Source organism: Chiloscyllium plagiosum, unplaced genomic scaffold, assembly GCF_037043375.1.
Source record: "Chiloscyllium plagiosum isolate Xiang-an unplaced genomic scaffold, Cpla_swu_hap1 HiC_scaffold_50, whole genome shotgun sequence".
NCBI classification, from domain to species: Eukaryota; Metazoa; Chordata; class Chondrichthyes; order Orectolobiformes; family Hemiscylliidae; genus Chiloscyllium; species Chiloscyllium plagiosum.
The window spans coordinates 44,038,861-44,058,247 of record NW_028270188.1 but is presented as its reverse complement, the minus strand read 5'-3'; positions in this window follow the sequence as shown (position 1 = coordinate 44,058,247).

Sequence of the window (19,387 nt, the reverse complement as noted above, 5' to 3'; positions counted from 1 at the left end):
TATTTTGAAAAGCCAAGCAAATTTGAAATTATACAGTGAATGGCAGAACACTAAGGATCAGGGTTGCTCATTCGCAGATAACTGAAGGTAGCAGCCAGATATTAAGATAGGCCGATCAAATGCTTGGAGAAAGTGAAGACTGCAGATGCTGGAGATCAGAGCTGAAAAATGTGTTGCTGGAAAAGAGCAGCAGGTCAGGCAGCATCCAAGGAGTCGGAGAATCGATATTTCGGGCATAAGTCCTTTTTCAGAAATCAGAGGAATCATACATATGCTTGCCTTCATTGGAAGATGCAATGGGTGTAAAGATAGATAAATTATGCTGCAACTTTACAAAATTTTGCATAGGCCACACTTGGAATATTGCGTGCAGTTCTACTATTTTACCAGGTCCTCGCCGAATCTGCTTGATTAAGTTTCCTCTTGGGCCTGCATATGAAGTATGCCCTGGGCCTGCTGTGAATTTTACTGGCACGAGTTTGTTTGGCGTTTTATGTCGGTTTTGATTTTCCTTGTTTTGATTTTGTTTTTGTTTTAGATAAAAAGGAGGGGAACGACCGAGTTAAAATATTGGCCGGCTGCATGTTGTGTCCTTGAATTAACATGCGGACACCTTTTTAAGGAAAAGAGGGAAAGATGATGTTGCAAGACGGCATCCAGAAAGACCACAGACGTGGGGTTGCAGGCAGCATTAGAAGTCGACCTGAGCTAACACGATGATCTAAAGGGAAAGACGCTGTGGCAAGACAGAATTCGGCAACAATGATTTCTAAATTCAGGTGACCTTGAGTTATTGCCAGTTGCTCCCGCGCCTGTTTGTCTTTGTGTGGTGTGTTCATTTTATTTTACAGGTTATAGACTTGCGCAATGGACTGGCAACATTGCAATGGGAGTGGTGAGTTCCAAACACCCGGCAAAAAGGCTGCCCCCGCGGGCAAGCAAATCTTCTCTCGCCAGAGTGGCCAGAGTCTGTTTGCTGTCTTGAAGGACACACTGAAGTGCCGTGGGAAATGTGTTTGGATCAAGAGTAAGGTAGGAGATACCCTGGTCCTGCGTGGTTCCCAGTCAATATTGTTTGAGAGGTGAAATATAGAAAGTGGTTGCTGCTTTTGTCATGTTCGAAAGAAAAGGAAAACTGGCCAGGGACAAAAAGCTGTTAGAAATGCTGATGCAATTCCCACTAATCAGCCACAAGATACTAGTATGAGTTCTCAACGGGGTCCTAGTGTCGAGATGGATGGTGAAGGCATTATACGATTTACAAATGTAGTACCAAACAACTTATTGCCCCAGAGTTAAGACAGATAAAACCCTATTTGTTAAACCCTGGACCCACTTTAAGGTCCGTGACATGCTTAAAGATGCCTCGATCCATGGAAGTATCTGAACTTATTTTTATTTGGCTAGCATAATCCTGCAGTAAATATAGTTGCTTGCTTTTGGATGTCCAAACTTTAAAGAATTTGGCATGCAGGACATATTGGACAACTATTAAAGACTCTGTTGTATTTCCCCGGTTGGTGGACTAATGCAAGTTACGAACAACATGCCTTGAAAATATTGTTAAAATTGCAAATGGAATGGCTGAGGGGGATTAAGCTTTTGCCCACTTGGTTAAGCAGCTATGTGTTGCAGCAAGATTTATAAGGCTAAACTCCCTAAGTTTGACTTTGCTGGGGTGTGAATGTCTCATTACCCTCACAAGCTATGAACAAACAAAACCTAAAAACTGAGATAGGAAGAAGGTTGGAAAATGTTTGTGTGTGTGTGTGTGTGTGTGTGTGTGTGTGTGTGTGTGTGTGTGTGTGTGTGTGTGTGTGTGTGTGTGTGTGTGTGTGTGTGTGTGTGTGTGTGTGTGTGTGTGTGTGTGTGTGTGTGTGTGTGTGTCAGACATAGACAGAGAGACCGACACAGCACTGGTTCACTGAAGCTTGCAGAAAGATTAACTGCTTGTGGTCTGGTTTGAGTGCACATCTGCTTATTGGTGATTGAATGTTTGTGTTTTGTTCACTGGAGGTCGAGATAAGGGACTGTTTGGAGTTCAAATCGCACTTTCGGAATTTAAGATGATTTCTTTTAAAGTTTCAGCAACCATGAGAGATTATGGAGTGTAGTTTCATTAAAAAAGTAATATTAATGAGATATTAATCCACCAGTTCTTCTTGCAGACCATGACTGTCCTATTGTCAATTTCTAAATTCTCACATTTTATGCTTACATGAAAGCAAATTTTATTTAAATTCGAATATGATGGAAGGCGGCATTACAATTTGACAAATGTATAATCCGGCTGTACAATGCCCCTTAATTTCACCCCCAGGTGTAGGACTAATCTAAGAATTGACTAAAGAAATTAAAAGCAATAACACTGTAAATCCAGTATTCAGCAGGTATCTGCTCCTTTCTTAAAAATAATCTAAAAACAACATTGAGGAAAGTCACCTCAGATTTAACATTTGCTCATTGAATGGAGAAATTACATGAACTTCATGTACTTTTAGTTAAATATTGTAAAATGGAAGTATAAAGATAGGTACAAAGTATCCCGAACCAACAATGTTATTTTCTGAAAATGATACTAGCAGAATAAATTTATTTATTTCGGACTCGTTTGTTTACACTTAATTTTAAGACTGCTGCATCTCATTGGTGATTATGGAATGCCAGTCATAGCTTTATTCAATATCAATTTCACTTTCACACTGAGAATTGAAGTTTCAGTCCAACACCGTGGTTAACACTGCTGCCTCCCAGCGCTGGAGACCCGCGTTCAATTCCCGCCTCAGGTGACTGACTGTGTGCAGTTTGCATGTTGTCTGCGTGGGTTTCCTCCCACAGTCCAAAGATGTGCAGGTCAGGTGAATTAGCCATGCTAAATTACCCGTAGTGTCAGGCAAGGGGTACATGGGTGGGTCGGTGTGGACTTGTTGGGCTGAAGGGCCTGTTTCCACACTGTAATGTAATCTAATCTAATTATGTTGTGAAAAATCATGCAACAAAAATTAAGATACTATTGTTTATATCTGTATCGTTGGACTTGTGCATTCAAAATATTTTGTTACCATGGATTAGACAATTTTTTGTAATGCAGTTGTATTGATTTCACAACCTGTAAGGTTGGAAATAAACAATGACTGGTCAGAACCGCTAAAGGAACCTCAACTGGGATGCACTAACGCCAGGTAATTATAATGGAATTCAGAGTTGGAAACTGTACATTTTACATTTTAAAATTGGTTTTTGAATAAATGCATTTCCAGTTTATATTGATAACTTTTAAAATGCCTCAGTCAATGGTTCAGTTTCCACCTCTGATTTATAGATAAGGTTTGTATTAGATGTTATTGTTAAGGACCAGGTGGACTAGCCTTGAATCACAAAATCAGAATTAATTAGCAAGTTCGATTAGTTGTATACCTTTACACATTGTCAGTGATCTATGTCATTGTGTTATGGTTAATTTGAAGCATGGCTGCATTAGTCCATTATTAATTAAATAATGAATGAATAAATCCAATAGTAAACGGAACGATACCTTACCAGCCAGTTGGAGGAATTATGCATGTGATGGGGGATAGATACATGTGCAGCAGATGCAACTCCCAAAACCTGGGAATAGCTAAAAGCTGAGTGTAAGTGGGTAGGAAAGGGAACAGGCGGAACAGTGTAAGGCTATTAAGGCGAGGGCATATATTTGTAAAAGTTATAGAAACAATGCTGTCAAGTAAAAATAACTTACATTCTAATTGGAATGCTGAACCTATGTCTGGCATACTGATCCTCTTTGAGTGAGAGGATGGGGATTTTCCTCTAACATCTCCTGATAGTCCCCAGCACATCTCCCATTTATAAACCTCCACTACTTTGAAGGTGAAGGGTCCGATGTCGGTAACCAGCTTTATAGGTGGCATCATTAGGTGAGTGGCCTGAGCCATCCTGAAACAGGGTGCGTTGCGGGAAACCAAGAAATTTAATGATTCAAGTCCCTGACTACAAGGAGAAACCGGCTTAATTTGCTCAGAGATTAATGGCAGCAAAATTTTGGGAGTGACGTGAATAGGAATAGCTTGTGTTTTACGAATTAAATAAGTGGCGAGCTGTCTGACGAAAGAGGTATACAGTCCATAAATGAAAATAATCGAGAAGTTAACTTACTTTTGGTTAACACTAAACTTTTGCAATGTATTCTTTCTGGTATCGCCGACATGATTCAGACAAACAATATGAATTCATCTAAGAATTTCCAGTCGCAAATGATGCAAGTGATGATTTTCTACTGGGAAACATTGAACCACGATCAAAGTTCAAGTAAAACCGAGTATGCCCACCAAACACATGATCCGTATACCACATGCTCCAGCGCCAACGGAGTTGATTGAGGCCAGCACATCCATTTGGGGCAGAAGCTACCTCAGATGCCCGCCCAGCGAGCACTGTTGAGCAATGCTTCCCTGGTGCCCGGACCAAGGATGTCACAGAGACGTTACACAATGTTCTCAAGGGGGAAAGGGGCTAGCAAGAGGTCATTGCCCACATTGGAAACAACAACATAGGAAAGGAAAACATTGAGATTCTGAAGGGAGATTACAGAGAGTTAGGTAGGAGTTTAAAAAAGAGGCCCTCGAGAGTAGTAATATCTGAATTACTCCAGGTGCTACGAACTACTGAGGGCAGGAATAGGAGGCTAAAGCATATGAATGCATCGGGGGGGGGGGGGGGGGGGGTTGGGGCGGGGTGGGGGGAGATGGAGGTGACCCACGGAGATAGTGAGGAAAGAGATCAATCTGAGACTGGTACACTTGAGAACAAAAGCGAGTCAACCAGTCACGGCAGAAAGGGACAAAGTAGGATTAATAAATTAAACTGCATTTGACAATGGGAACCCTTAAAGATCAGCAAGGCAGCCTTTGTGTGGAGCCGCAGAAAATGGGGGAGATACCAAATGAGTATTTTGCATCAGTATTTACACTGGAAAAGGATATAGAAGATATAGACTGCGGGGAAGTGAATGGTGACATCTTGCAAAATGTCCATATTACAGAGGGGGAAGTACTAGATGCCTTGAAATGCATAAACGTGGATAAATCGCCAGGAGCTGATCAGGTGTACCCGAGAACTCTGTGGGAAGCTAGAGAAGTGATTGCCGGGCCCCTAACTGTGATATTTGTATCATCAATAGTCACAGGTGAGGTGCCGGAAAATGGAGGTTGGCAAATGGGGTGCCACTGTTTAACAAAGGTGGTATGGACAAGCCAGTGAACTGTAGACCACTGAGAGTGACTTCGGTGGTGGGAAAGTTGTTGGAGGGAATCCTGAGAGATAGGATGTACATGTACTTGGAAAGGCAAGGAAAGATTAGAGATAGCCGTAGCTTTGTGCGTGTGAAATCATGTCTCACAAACTTTATGGAGTTATTTGAAGAAGTAACAAAGAGGATTGATGAGGGCGGAGTGGTAGATGTGATCTATATGGACTTCAGTAAGGCGTTCGACAAGTATGCCATGGGATACTCATTAGCAAGGTTGGATCTCATGGAATACAGGGAGAACTAGCCATTTAGATACAGAACTGGCTCAAAGATAGAAGCCAGAGGGTGGTGGTGGAGGGTTGTTTTTCAGACTGGAGGCCTGTGACCAATGGAGTGCCACAAGGATTGGTGCTGGGTCCTCTACTTTTTGTCATTTACATAAATGATGTGGATGCGACCATAAGAGGTACATTTTCCAGCACCTCACCTGTGACTATTGTTGATACAAATATCTCAGTTAGGAGCCCAACAATCACTTCCCGAGCTTCCCACTGAGTTCTCGGGTACACCTGATCAGCTCCTGGCGATTTATCCACGTTTATGCGTTTCAATTTTGGATGATACCAAAATTGGAGGTGTCGTGGACAGCGAAGAAGGTTGCCTCAGATTACAACAGGATCTTGATCAGATGGACCAATGGGCTGAGACGTGGCAGATAGAGTTTAATTCAGATAAATGTGAGGTGCTGCATTTTGGGAAAGCAAATCTTAGCAGGACTTATACACTTCATGGTAAGATCCTAGGGAGTGTTGATGAACAAAGAGACCTTGGAGTGCAGGTTCATAGCTCCTGAAAAGTGGATTTGCAGGTAGATAGGATAGTGAAGAAGACGTTTGGCATGCTTTCCTTTATTGGTCAGAGTATTGAGTACAGGAGTTGGGAGGTCTTGTTGCGGCTGTACAGTACATTGGTTAGGCCACTGTTGGAATATTGCGTGCAATTCTGGTCTCCTTCCTACCGGAAAGATGTTGTGAGACTTGAAAGGGTTCAGAAAAGATTTACAAGGATGTTGCCAGGGTTGGAGGATTTGAGCTATAGGGAGAGGCTGATCAGGCTGGGGCTGATTTCCCTGGAGCATCGGAGACTGAGGGGTGACCTTATAGAGGTTTACATAATTATGAGGGGCATGGAGAGGGTAAATAGGCAAAGTCTATTCCCTGGTTTTGGTGAGTCCAGAACTAGAGGTCATAGGATTAAGGTGAGAGGGGAAAGATACAAAAGAGACTTAAGCGGCATTTTTTTCAGGCATAGGGTGGTACGTGTATGGAATGAGCTGCCAGAGGGATTGGTACAATTGGAACATTTCAATGGTATTTGAATTTACATACGATAGGAATGACTTGGTGGGCTATGTGCCGGGTGGGACTAGATTAGGTTGGGATATCAGGTCGGCATGGACCTGTTGGACCGTAGTGTCTGTTTCCATATTTTACATCTCTATGTTTCTGTGACACTATGACCCTTTCCCAAGTGGAGCCTGGAAGTGGGGACATGTGGCACCTGGAACTATGCCTTTGGGATTGCAAACAAAACAGTGAAATCCCCCCAGGGACAGATGGCAGGACCTTGCTTAAACTGTGGAAAGAATGACCACTGAGGAGCAAAGTGTCCGGAATGTTACCTTAGAGATGATGCAGGGTTGGCATGCTTGCATCCTCGCAAAAGGAAAATCTGCTGATATACACTGACTCTCGTGGTGCTTTTGGTATGACCCACGATTACGGAGCCCTTTGGGAATATAGACGAGTTTTAATCTCCACGTGGAATTCTATTAATTCTATTATTAATGCTGCTTTGTCCAATCAATGTGGCAGGTATCAAATGTTCGGCTCACACTGAAGCAACTGATACAGTCTCCAAAGGCATGAGCAGATAGATGCTGCTGCCAAACAGGTTGCCTTATATCCCAAACTTCTGGTCTCATTAGGTCCCCAACAAAACCCGGTTACAGACAATGTGGAGACAGGTATGCCAGACCTGGGAAAGGTTCAGAATCCGCAGGGGAAGCCTTTATTGAGAAGTACAAACTATGGAGTCAAATGGGGACGGGGGGGGGGGGGGGGGGGGGGGGGGGGGGTTGTTCCCAAGTCACTCAACCTGGACAATCTTTTGTTCCTTCTTTGCTGCAGGTTATTTTCATTGATGATGTTCATTATTGGGCAAGGAGGGAACAGTTAATACTTTATTGCAAATTTGTCGGCGCCCAGATGTTCAGAAAGAAGCTGAGGAAAGAGCTGAAGCAAGCCTGATTTTCTTCTGTAAAAGGGAAGCCCTGCGTTTGTTGAACCACTTCAATGTCTGGTGGACCTTTTACTTGTCTACGACTTGTTTTTATAAAATTACTTTGTATACATTGATACGAGTATTGTCTAATAATTGATGTATGTAGTAGATGAATCAAAACCATCCCAACGACTGATACTGCTGTCACAACAGTTTTGGACAAGTGGGAAATATTTGTAACAGTTAGCCAAAACTCATCAAGGTTTACATTCACAGGTATACCAAGCCTCAGAATTAAGACCGGGAAAATTATACCCTGGGTGAAAAGGACCGTTCCTAGTTCTGCTGGCCGCCCACATAGCAGTCAAGGTCTAGAGAAGCTTGAATAGACGCATACAATTTCATGCCAAAGAATGCCATACCCCCAGAGGATAACCAGAAGACCCTGGCAGAGAGATCTGTTCAGCCTCCGTCCATGCATGCCTCAGCCAAATCCATCTGCATTTCACTACACTTCTTATCTTTCTGTCACTAACTATGTTTGAATGGAGCACAATGGATAGTCTGATAACCCCTAGTAAATAGGAGTTATAGTTTAATACTTTTCTTTATGTGCAGAAATCCGACCACTCTATCCGATGGGTATGTATCCATAACACCATCCGTTCCGAACTCACACCAAACTTCCCCAACATTGACTGGAAATGTTAAAGCTCTAGTACGTCGGATGGATCAGTTTTTGTCCAATGTGTACAGGAGGGTTTCCTGACACAGTATGTCGAAGGGCCAACAAGAGCGGAGGCCACACTGGTGCTTGATAATGAACCAGACCAGGTGTTTGATTTAGTTGTCGGTGAACACTTTGGAGAGATTGACCATAATTCAGTTACTTTTAGTTTAGCGATGGAAAGGGTCCATGCCACAGGTCAAGAGTTATCGATGGGACAAGGAAAATTATAATGGGATGAGGCAAGAATTAGGTTGCATAGAATGGGGTAGCAAAACGCAGGTGATGCAGGCTGGTTTAAGGAACAGATATTGCGTATCCTTGATAGGTATGTCCCTGTCAGGCAGGGAGGAAGTGATAAGGTAAGAGAATCGTGGTTTACAACACAAATTGCATCTCTTGTTAAGAAGAAGAAGGAGGTTTTGTGTTCATGAGGCAAGATGGTACAGATGAGCAGATGGAGAGTTACAGATCAGCTAGGAAGGATTTAAAGAGAGAGTTAAGAAAAACAAAGAGAGGACACGAGCAGTCTTTGCCAAATAGAATAAAGGAATACTCTGAAGCTTTCTGTAGATATGTGAGGAATAAAAGGATGATTAGGGTAGGTATAGGGCCAGTCAAAGACAGAGGTGGGAAGTTGAATGTGGACCCTGTAGAGATCGGAGAGGTGCTAAATGAACATTTCTCATCGGTGTTCATTCAGGAAAAGGAGAATATTGTGGAGGAGAAAAATGAGGTATGAAATATTAGACGAGAAACGATCGAGGTTAGTTACACACAGGTGTTATCAATTCTAGAGGGAATGAAAGTAAACAAGTCCCCTGGGCCGGATGGGATTTATGCGAGGATTCTCTTGGAAGCTAGGGAGGAGATAGCAGAGCCGTTGGCTTTGACGTTTGAGTCCTCATGGTCTACAGGTTTAGTACCTGAGGACTGGAGGATTGAAAATGTTGTGCCCTTGTTCAAGAAGGGCAACAGAGATGATCGAGGCAATTATAAACCAGTGAGCCTTACGTCTGTTGCAGGAAAGGTTTTGGAAATAATTATTAGAGATGAGATACATAATCATCTAGCAATCATAGTTTTGTCAAGGGCAGGTCGTGTCTCAGAATCCTCATTGAACTTTTTGAGAAGGTGACCAAGGATGTAGATGAGGGTAGGGCAGTTGACGTGGTATACAGGGACTCAGTAAATCCTTTGATAAGGTTCCATATGGTAAGCTGTGAGAGAAAATGCAGAGGCATGGAATTGAGAGTGATTTAGCAGTTTGGATTAGAAACTGGAAGAAGGCAGCGAGTGGTGGTTGATGGAAAATATTCTGTCTGGAGTCTAGTTACTAGTGGTGTGCCACAAGGATCTGTTTTGTGACCACTGCTGTTTGTCATTTTTATAAACGACTTAGACGCAGGCATAGGTGGATGGATCAGTAAATTTGCAGACAACACTAAAGTCGGTGGAGTAGTGGACAGTTTTGAAGAATGTTCCAGATTGCAGGGGAACTTGGATAAACTGCAGAATTGGGCTGAGAGGTTGCAAATGGAGTTCAATACAGCTAAGTGTGAGGTGATGCACTTTGGGAAGAATAACAGGAAGGCAGAGTACTGGGTCAATGGAAAGATTCTTGGTAGTGTGGATGTGCATCGGGATCTTGGAGTCCATATGCATAGATCTCTGAAAGTTGCCACCCAGGTGGATAGTGCTGTGAAGAAGTCATACGGCGTGTTAGGTTTCATTAGTAGAGGGATTGAGTTCAGGAACCGCAATATCATGCTGCAATGACACAAAAAGCTTATGTGGCCACACTTGGAATATTGTGTACAGTTCTGGTCACCCCATTACCGGAAGGATGTGGAAGCATTGGAAAGGGTGCAGAGGAGATTTACTAGGATGTAACCTGTTCTGGAGGGAAGGTCTTATGAGGAAAGGCTGAGAGACTTGGGTCTGTCCTCATTGGAAAGAAGAAGGCTAAGGGGGCATTTGATAGAGACATACAAGATGATCAGAGGATTAGTGAAATACTTTTTCCTCGGATGATGACGTCAGCTCGTACGAGAGGGCATAACTACAAATTGAGGGTGATAAATTTAAGACAGATGTCAGAGGAAAGTTCTTTATGCAGAGTGGTAAGGACGTGGAATATCCTACCTGCTAATGTAGTCAACACAGCCATATTAAGGAGATTTAAACAATCCTTAGATAAGCACATGGATGATTTTGGGATAGTGTAGGTGGACAAGCTGAGAATAGTACACAAGTCGGCGCACCATCGAGGGCTGAAGGACCTGTTCTTTGTTGTATTCTTCTATGATCTATGTTCTGTGAATCCTCATGGAATTGGACCATTTTGCAGGTTTCTTTTCCCCGCCTTTGGAACTGCTCGACTAGAAATTGAAGTAACCCTGCAGACAATCGTCTACTCGATTCAGTTCTCTGTTGTGGCCCTACTCTCCAGTGATCTCGCAGATGCCTATGTTTCCCCTTCCTGACGAAGCCCCCGATGATGATTCCCAGTCACTGGAGTCTTCTATCCCATTTCTTACTGATCCAAGAATTATATGTCCGATCTCCAACCACCAGCCCCCGACAATCCCCTGGCTATGGGTAAAGTCCTCCTTTTGGTCACAAAGCATTTTTGCAGTAAAATGTAGTCTTCTAGCCATAGTGCTTGTCTGAGTCCTGGCTGAGGAATTGTGTTTCGTTAATCTGACTTTGCAGTGGTAGCCTTTCTCTGCTCCTCTGACCCTTTGATAGTTCTGCCTCATAGAATAATGTATTATTTCACTATGTCTCTTATCGAATGTTCTTGCCGAGCTGAACATGCTGTATAAGATATGCAGTTTTGCAGACATTGCGAAATGTAGGTCTGGACAATGTATGTGAACCTTACGACTGCCCCTAGTTTGCGTAATTAATGGGCAGAGGGCTTTTTTTAACGCTATATAAATTGTAACACATTGTATTTGCCTCGGACTTCTCCAAAGGAAGATGTAGCTCCCCCATGTCCATGGAATAAAAGCTAGTTAATTGATCAATTTCTCCTCTCCTGATGATTTTGTTTTAAATGATTCAGCAAAAGATTTACTTTTCCCCAACACTGACACAATAGCAGCATTTAAGGAACACCTCAATGAATACATTAGTAAGATTGGAACAGAGGGACATGCCACGTGTAAGTGAAGACAGTTTCAGTATGTAAAAGCAAAACGTGTTGGTGCAGGCTTGGAGGGTCAAAGAGCCTATTCCTACTATTGTGTTGTTCTTTCCATTTTCCTCTTTGTAACTCTGGATTTAGGTATATTTTCAATGGATACCATTGATAGGTTTATGACCAGATATTAAAATGGGCGTCGATAAAGATAAGGGAGAAATCAGAGTTGGACTAAATGAATGGAAAGAACGACATATGGTACGACATATGCTGCGGTAGTTTCTTCAGAATTACAAAAAAAAAAATGTCCTTACAAAAGACGCGGAATTCTGCTTGAAGAATCAGCATTTGGAGCATCCACAAGCGTTGAGTTGGTATGTGCATATGTGTGCGTGTGTGTGTCAGTGGTTTAAGTGGAGAAACAAGAGTTAGGTTGTTGGTTAAGGATTGACGGGTCAAAGCAGGAATTGTTTGAGTGGAACGCAGAAGATGTTGTTTATGTTCACAGCAACACAGGAAGAAAAGAAAACGATTAGCCAATTCAGCTACTCGAGCTTGTTCTGTCATTGAATTGGATCATAGCTGATCGGCGGCCTATCTCCTAATTCCTGGCTTTATCTCTCAAAACCTTTGCTTAACAAAGAAAACTTTACCTCAAAATTAAAATTAACAGCTGTCTATGGAAGAGAGTTCCAACCATCTGTACCTCATTTGTGTAGAAGTGCTTCCTAATCTCTTTCTTGAATTGTCTGACCTTAATTAAGAGTCTATGCCCCCTAGTTTTGGAAACTCCAAATATTGAAATATTGCCTTTTTCAACCCTGACTTTTCCTATTAACATCTTGAAGAGGTCGATCATAATCTGTCGAAATTTAGAGAAAACAGATCGAATTTGTCTTATCTGTTCTCATATATTAACCCCTGAAATCTCGGGTGTATCGTTCTAAGGGTTTTGTACTACCTCCAAAGCCAGTACGTCTTTCATAAGGTTTTGATGCCTACAACTGCTCAAAAGGCTCCAAATGAGTTCTAACCAGGGTCTCATATAACTGCAATATAACTTTTGCATCCAAATACCCCAGAACTTCAGATATAAACTTCAACACTTTTTTGATTATTTTCTTGCATCTGTTCTTAGCAAACCAGCAAAACTCTTTGGATATCCATTGTCTTTAACCTCACATCATGTCGAAAGGGGCATAGTCTATTCTTTCTTTCCATCTAACATACATTTGATTCCACTGAACTCCATCTGACGCAGTTTTCGCTACTTATTTAGGGGCAGCACGGTGGCTCACAGCATCAGTATCCTCGGTTCGATTCCAGCCTCGGGTGACTGTCTGTGTGGAGTTTGCATATTTACCCCGTGTCTGTGTGTGTTTCGTCCGCATGCCCCGGTTTCCTCTCACAGTACAAAGATGTGCAGGTTACGTGAATTGGCCATACTAAATTGTTAGTATGTGTTAGGTGCATTAGTCAGAGGGAAATGGATTTACGTGGATTACTCTTCGGAGGGTCGGTGTGGACTGATTGGGCCAAAGGGCCTGTTTCCACACTGTAGGGAATCTATTTTTTTTAAAAAAACTACAATAATCAATATCTGCTAATAATTTGAGGCTAATGTTTGCACTATCTGCAATGCAACTACAATGGCAAGTTTGGAGTTGTGGCTTTCTGTGCCATTATCCAAGTCGTTAATTAATAAAATTAATAATTGCTGTTCGAGCACAGATTCTTGTGAGACACCACTGGCTAATGCCAATTTGACTACATTCTACACCCCCCAATTCCCAACACCATGATCTGAACTCTCTGTTGCCAGCCACTCAAAAGAAATTATAGTCATGCCAGTAATTTACTCTCACATCCATGGAATTCTAACTTTGGAATCCCTTATATTGAAATATATTAAATGGGCTTTGTAAGTCTATGAAGAATCCAAAGATATTCCACTACATTAATCAGCTCTTCAAAATTTGTCAGGCATTATGCCCCTGTCATGAATGTATGCTGGCTCTCTCTGATTAACTGAGCAATCTCTAGTTGTTCAGTCACTCCATTCTTTGCAACAGCCTCCACCAAATTCCCCACCACAGTGCTTAAGCTAAATCTTCTGTAATTTTATGTATTTTTACTTTCAAAAAATCAGTGTGACGTGTGCAATTTTACAATCCAAAGCCATGATGCATAAATGTGAGAAACACTGAAAGAAGAGATCGTAAATTGATTCTTAATCAAGAACTTGGAGTCATCATGGTACAGTAGATTTCAAAAGGTTTAAATTTAGTAGGGAGTTTATGTGTGCCGGTGTGCAATGTTAATAAGAGTGAGCTTTGTGTAATGTGATGAACTGAGAGAGGCTGTCTTTTCGTGAAATAATGACAAAGAGACAACATTGTGTAGCAGCGTTTTTAAATTCACTTTGTGGAACGTGGGACTCACAGGTTGACCAGAATTTACTGTCCATTCCGAGTTACTCTGGAGAAGTTGGTGGTGAGCTGCCTTCTTGAATCACTGCAGTCCACCTGCTGTGGGTTGACCCACAATGCCATTAGGGAGGGAATTCCAAAATTTTGACCAAGCAACAAAGAAGGAAGGGCTATATATTCCTAAGTCAGGATAGTCAATGACTTGGAGAGGATCTTGATGGTGGTGGTTTTCACATATAGTCGTTGTCCTTGCCTATTAGATCGAAATGTTTTTGGGTTGGGAAGGTGCTGTCTGCTGATCTTTGATGAATTTCTGCTGTGCATGTTTTAGATAGAGCATAATGCTGCTATGATTTTCGATGGTGCAAAGTGTGGATGTAGCACCAATCAAACGGGCTGGTATGACCTGGATGGTGTCAAGCTTCTTGATTGTTGTTGTGGCTGCACTCAACCAGGCAAGGGGGGAATATTCCATTACACTCCTGACTTGGGACTTGTCAGGCTTTGAGGAATCAGGAGGTGAGTTACTTCCTGAAGTATTCTTATATTCTGACCGGCTCTCGTGGACAGTATTTTTATTTGGTGAGTCCAGTTGAGTTTCTTGTCAATGGCAACCCCCATGATGTTGGTAGTGTGAGGATCCCTTGATAGTAACACCATTGAAAGCCAAGAGGAGGAGCTTAGCCCCTTCTTATTCATGATTTTCATAGTCCGGCATTTGTGTGGTCCAATTGTTACTTGTCAGTGTGGTTGTGTACTTACATATTTGCATGTTTGTGATGAAATGCCGGTGTTCGTGTGTGTATGTGTTTGTATCCTTGTATATGTTTCTCTGTAATGTCTTGAGAACACGTTTGTATCGGAGATTGTGATGGCATGTCGTGGTGTTAAGATGTGTGGGAGATAGAGAATAAATACGTGTATGAGCACGAATGGGAGTGCGGGTGGGTGTAAGTGTAAAAGTAAGACACTGTTTCTGTAGAAGAATGACTGAGGTTTTTTTGCGAGAGTATTGGAGAGAGAGAGGGAGACTGTGCGTGTATACGTGTGTGTGCATGAATTGTGATAATGTGTGGTGTGGCCTAATAGAGTGTGAGCGTGAGAGTGAGATAAACTGTGAAGGTAGAGAGTGACTAAATGAAACGCAAACTCTCTTTTTCACCAAAGTAAGCTGCAGGAGGAGGGCAAGTCTGACATCATGCTCATCAATACAGTTTTGAATGGATTATTTCTAAACGAGCTCTAATAATGCATAATGAGATGAGAAAACAACAACAGTGCTGGTTAAACCTTGAACCTCAGCTCTTTCTTACTGACCAGAACTGGTCCTGTCATTATGTATTTTCTTAAACTTTTCGGCTGCCAATCGTAGATTTTACTCCTCATTTCCTTTTCATGTTTGTTATTTTGAAAGTCCTGAAAGAAGAAATCCTGTCGTTTATTCCTTCATCTTTTCTTTTGGAGTAATTACCTTGATTAATTTTCTCATTCATAGATTAGAGTCCACGAAGATCAGAAATAAATGGGATGTTACATTGTCTTGCAAAATGCATTGACATCTGTTGGAAAGATAAAGTTAGTATCGTTCTATTGTACCATAGTTTTGTACTCTCATTAGGCAGAGACGCCTGGTAATAGAATAATCTGAGGGTTTATGGCTCAATCGAGGACAAACGTTTAGAAGGAGAATTCTTTACTTGAAGCTCAGCCAATGTGGGAAGCAAACACAAAATATTATAATTTCTCTGTATTGTAAAGCGAGCGTCTAGACACTAAAATGAATTAGATTTATGGAATTTCAATGGAGTTCAGTGATGCAAAGTCTGAAGATCAGTACATACATTTGATTTGTTTGCATAGGGAAATGATGTACCAACTTTAACTGTTTTGTTGAACCCATTCTTGGATCTGTATCCCAAGAATGCCAACTTGTCCTATGATAGGATAATGGACACGTATTCCTTTGAACTAAGAAAAGTGAAATGAGACCCCATTGAAATAATGATGAAGAATCCAGCCAGTTTACATGCTTGGAGAATGTTTTGACTAGGTGAAGATGTTTGGTCGAAGGGTCACATTTTGAGTATAATGAGACATCGATATAAGTGTCAGGTAAGGATGTGTTTCTTCGTTCAGATTTTAATGGAGGTACAGAATTCATTACATCAGAGTCTAGGACTTCTTAGTTATTCATTATATTCGATGACAAGTTTCCCTGATTTCATTGTTTAGAGTGATTTATTAGTATTCGGACAATGTCAAAAGATTTGCTTTTATTCAAGTGTTCTTATTAAATGACAAAATGTCGTAGGATCCCTGTTATCTGGATGTCTATCAAGTCCACACTACCACTGCGAAGAGCATCCCACTTAGACGCAGTCTCAGTCCATTCCTTGTAACTCTCAATTTCCACGGCTACTCCACCTAGTCTGCATATTTCTGGACCGTGAGAGGAAACTGGAAACTGTGAGATGAAACATCACAGACATGGGGAGAATGTGCAGACTTCACACAGACAGTTCCCTGAAGCTGGAATCAAATGCCAGTCCTTGATATTGTGAGTCAACATTGCGAACCACTGAGCCAACGAACCACACTGCCACGCAATAACATTGTTAAAGGTTACCGTCCTTTGAAAATATATTCGTGTCTTTTTTACGATTATACTGTAATTCAGTCGAAGGACGTTGTCTACATGTAATTTACTGAAGCTTTTTGCAAGGTCCCGCATGCTAGATTGGCCCAGAAGATCAAATTTCATGGAAACAAGATTGAGGTGACAATTTAAATTAAGCAGAAATATCTTGGTCACAGAGTAGCAGCGGAGGTGTTTTTTTCTCACTCTGTTTGAAGTTCTATGATAACTGGCATTCCACAAGGATCAGCGCTGGGACTGCTACTGTTTGTAATTCATATAAATTATTTGAATGAAAATGTCAGTGGCCTGATTAACAAAGTTGACGATGATATGAAAATTAATGGAATTGTAGGTAGAGAGTAAGGATATGAAAGAATATAGATCAGTTGGGTGAATAGGCAGAGAAATAGCAGATGGTCTTTAATCCAGACAAGTGTGATGTGATATTTTTTGTGAGTTCAAGTGCAAGAGGAAAATTTGCTGTAAATTGTTGGACCATTGGGAGCATTGATATGCACGGGAATCTTCGAGTCCGAGTCCATAACTCCCTGAATTTGGCAAATCAAGTGAATAAGATGGTTAAAAAGACATACGGCATGCTTGCTTTCATCAGTCAAGGCATTGAGTTGAGTATTTGGCAAGTTGGAGTATAATAGTATAAGATTTTGTCAGGCCACACTTGGGACACTGTGCCCAAATTTTGAGACTTCACGACAGGAAGGATGTGGAGGCTTTGGAGAAGGTAAACTTGGATGATCAGGATTTGCCTAGATTGGAGTCCATGTAATTTCAGGAGAGTTTGGACAATCTTGGATTGTTTCTCTAGAGCTTCAGACGCTGAGGGATAATCTGATAGAGTTACAAAATGTCATGAGTGGTATTGACTGGTCGATAGTCATCTCTTTCCCCAGAAATGTCACAGTTTGCATAGGTTCAAGGTGAAAGTGCGGAAGATTAAAGGAGAAGTGTAAGTTTCTACAGAGAGCGCAGTAAGTGCTTGGAATACATCGCCAGGGACGGTAATAGAAGGCGATTCAATAGCAATGTTTAAGTGGTGTTTAGACAGAGGCATGAACAGGCAGAGAACACAGGGATACGGGACTTGTTCAGCCAAATAGGATTAGTTTAGAATACAATTATGGTCACCGCGTACATGATGGCTTGAAGGGCCTGTTCTTCACTCTACTTCATTATAAATTCTCAGGAGAGATTTGAAAATCAGCATATAAACGTTACAACACCAAGTAATTTAAAATAAAAACTGGTTCAAACGGAGAGTACAGTGCAGGATGCCTGGAGAAGCTCCTGACGTACATGAAAATAAATTATGTCCCAAGGTGATGATGCAACTAAACATAACGACCTGCATGCCAAGCAACGTAACCAGTAAAAAAATACACAGAGCTGAGCAAATCCACAGTCAACAGGTGACAACTAATCTCTGTGGTACTGTAACACCCAGTCATGCGAGGCAGTGACTAGTGTTTTTAATAGAACCCCTATACTGTGGAAGTAGGCCCATCGAGTCCTCATCAATCGCCAAAAGAGAGTTATCCCACCCAGACCCATCTGCGTACCATATAACCTTACATTTCTCATATTTAATCCACATCCCTGGTTACTATGGTAGTTTAGCATGACCAACCCACTTAACCTGCACATCTTTGGAATATAGGAAAAAATAGAGCGACAGTGGAAGTCCACACAGATACGGGGGAACATGTAAACTGTATGCAGATAGTTTGCAAACACTGTGATGTAGCAGTGCTAATCACTAAACAACCCTGAAAGCCAGATGAGCATCAAAGTCTTCACACCTATAAATATAGATTGAATTGGAGACGGAATATTTGATTTATGGAGTTACTTCGGTGGTAGTGAAAGAAACATAAATACACTCCTAAAGTAATTCGCATGTAGCAGTAATCTTCGAGTTGGGGTAAGCATTTCTGGCATCACGTGGTTAGTTTGGCAGCTTGACACATCCTGTCATCGAAGACCTGGCCCAGTGTGTGGAACCAGTGTATTTTTCTTCCAGGCAAAGTCATTGAAGCAGTTGAAATTTTAAAAATCATTCTCCTGACAGCTTTAGGAACCTCACGTTATCAGTTGTTATTCGGTTGACCTCTCCTGAGGCAGCAGATACTGAAACCTTTGAAGCATTGACAGATTTAGTTTAGGAATATTACGACCCTGAGTATCTTCTAATTTGGAGCGGCTATAGGATTTACTCAGCCGTTCGAAGACTTTGGAAGCCATCTCAGGATTTTAGACGAGGTTAGGATGACTAGCAAAGTTAGCCGTCGTTGGCTGGCCAGCATTTATTGCCCGTCCATATTCCCATTGAGAAGTTGTTGCTGAGCTGGCTTCTTGAGCCACTGTGCAACAACTGCTGTGCATTGGCCCACGACGCCATTCGGGTTGGATGCAGAGACCATTCGGTGCATGGGAATAATTATGTAACTCTGCAAAACCGCCGAACAGCTCACGTAAAACTGGACTTCAAACAGGAATTAAAACAGGTTTTAACATTGGAGCTAGTGCTGTGTATGAATTACAATGTATGCCGATGCAATTGGAGACCTTTGCCGGGCCAACTGAACTTAGGGGACACCTCTTATATGATGGCATTGCACAGTCCAGGAGGACGCTCTGCCAGCCCACAGCAAAAGTCCCAAACAAAGCCAAGTCTCGGCCATATATCTACCACTTCCAGGAGGATCCGTGCCAGCAATCTCTTGTAGTTACTGGCAATAAAGCAGAACAGTACTACAGAATAGGCCTGAATTGACAGCGAGAACTCAAAGACATGTGTCCAGGAGAGGCATGCCATGGAATGTTCACATACAACTGGCTTGGAATTGTTAATTTGTTTACCAACATTCAAATCTGAATCATTTAAAATAAATGTCTG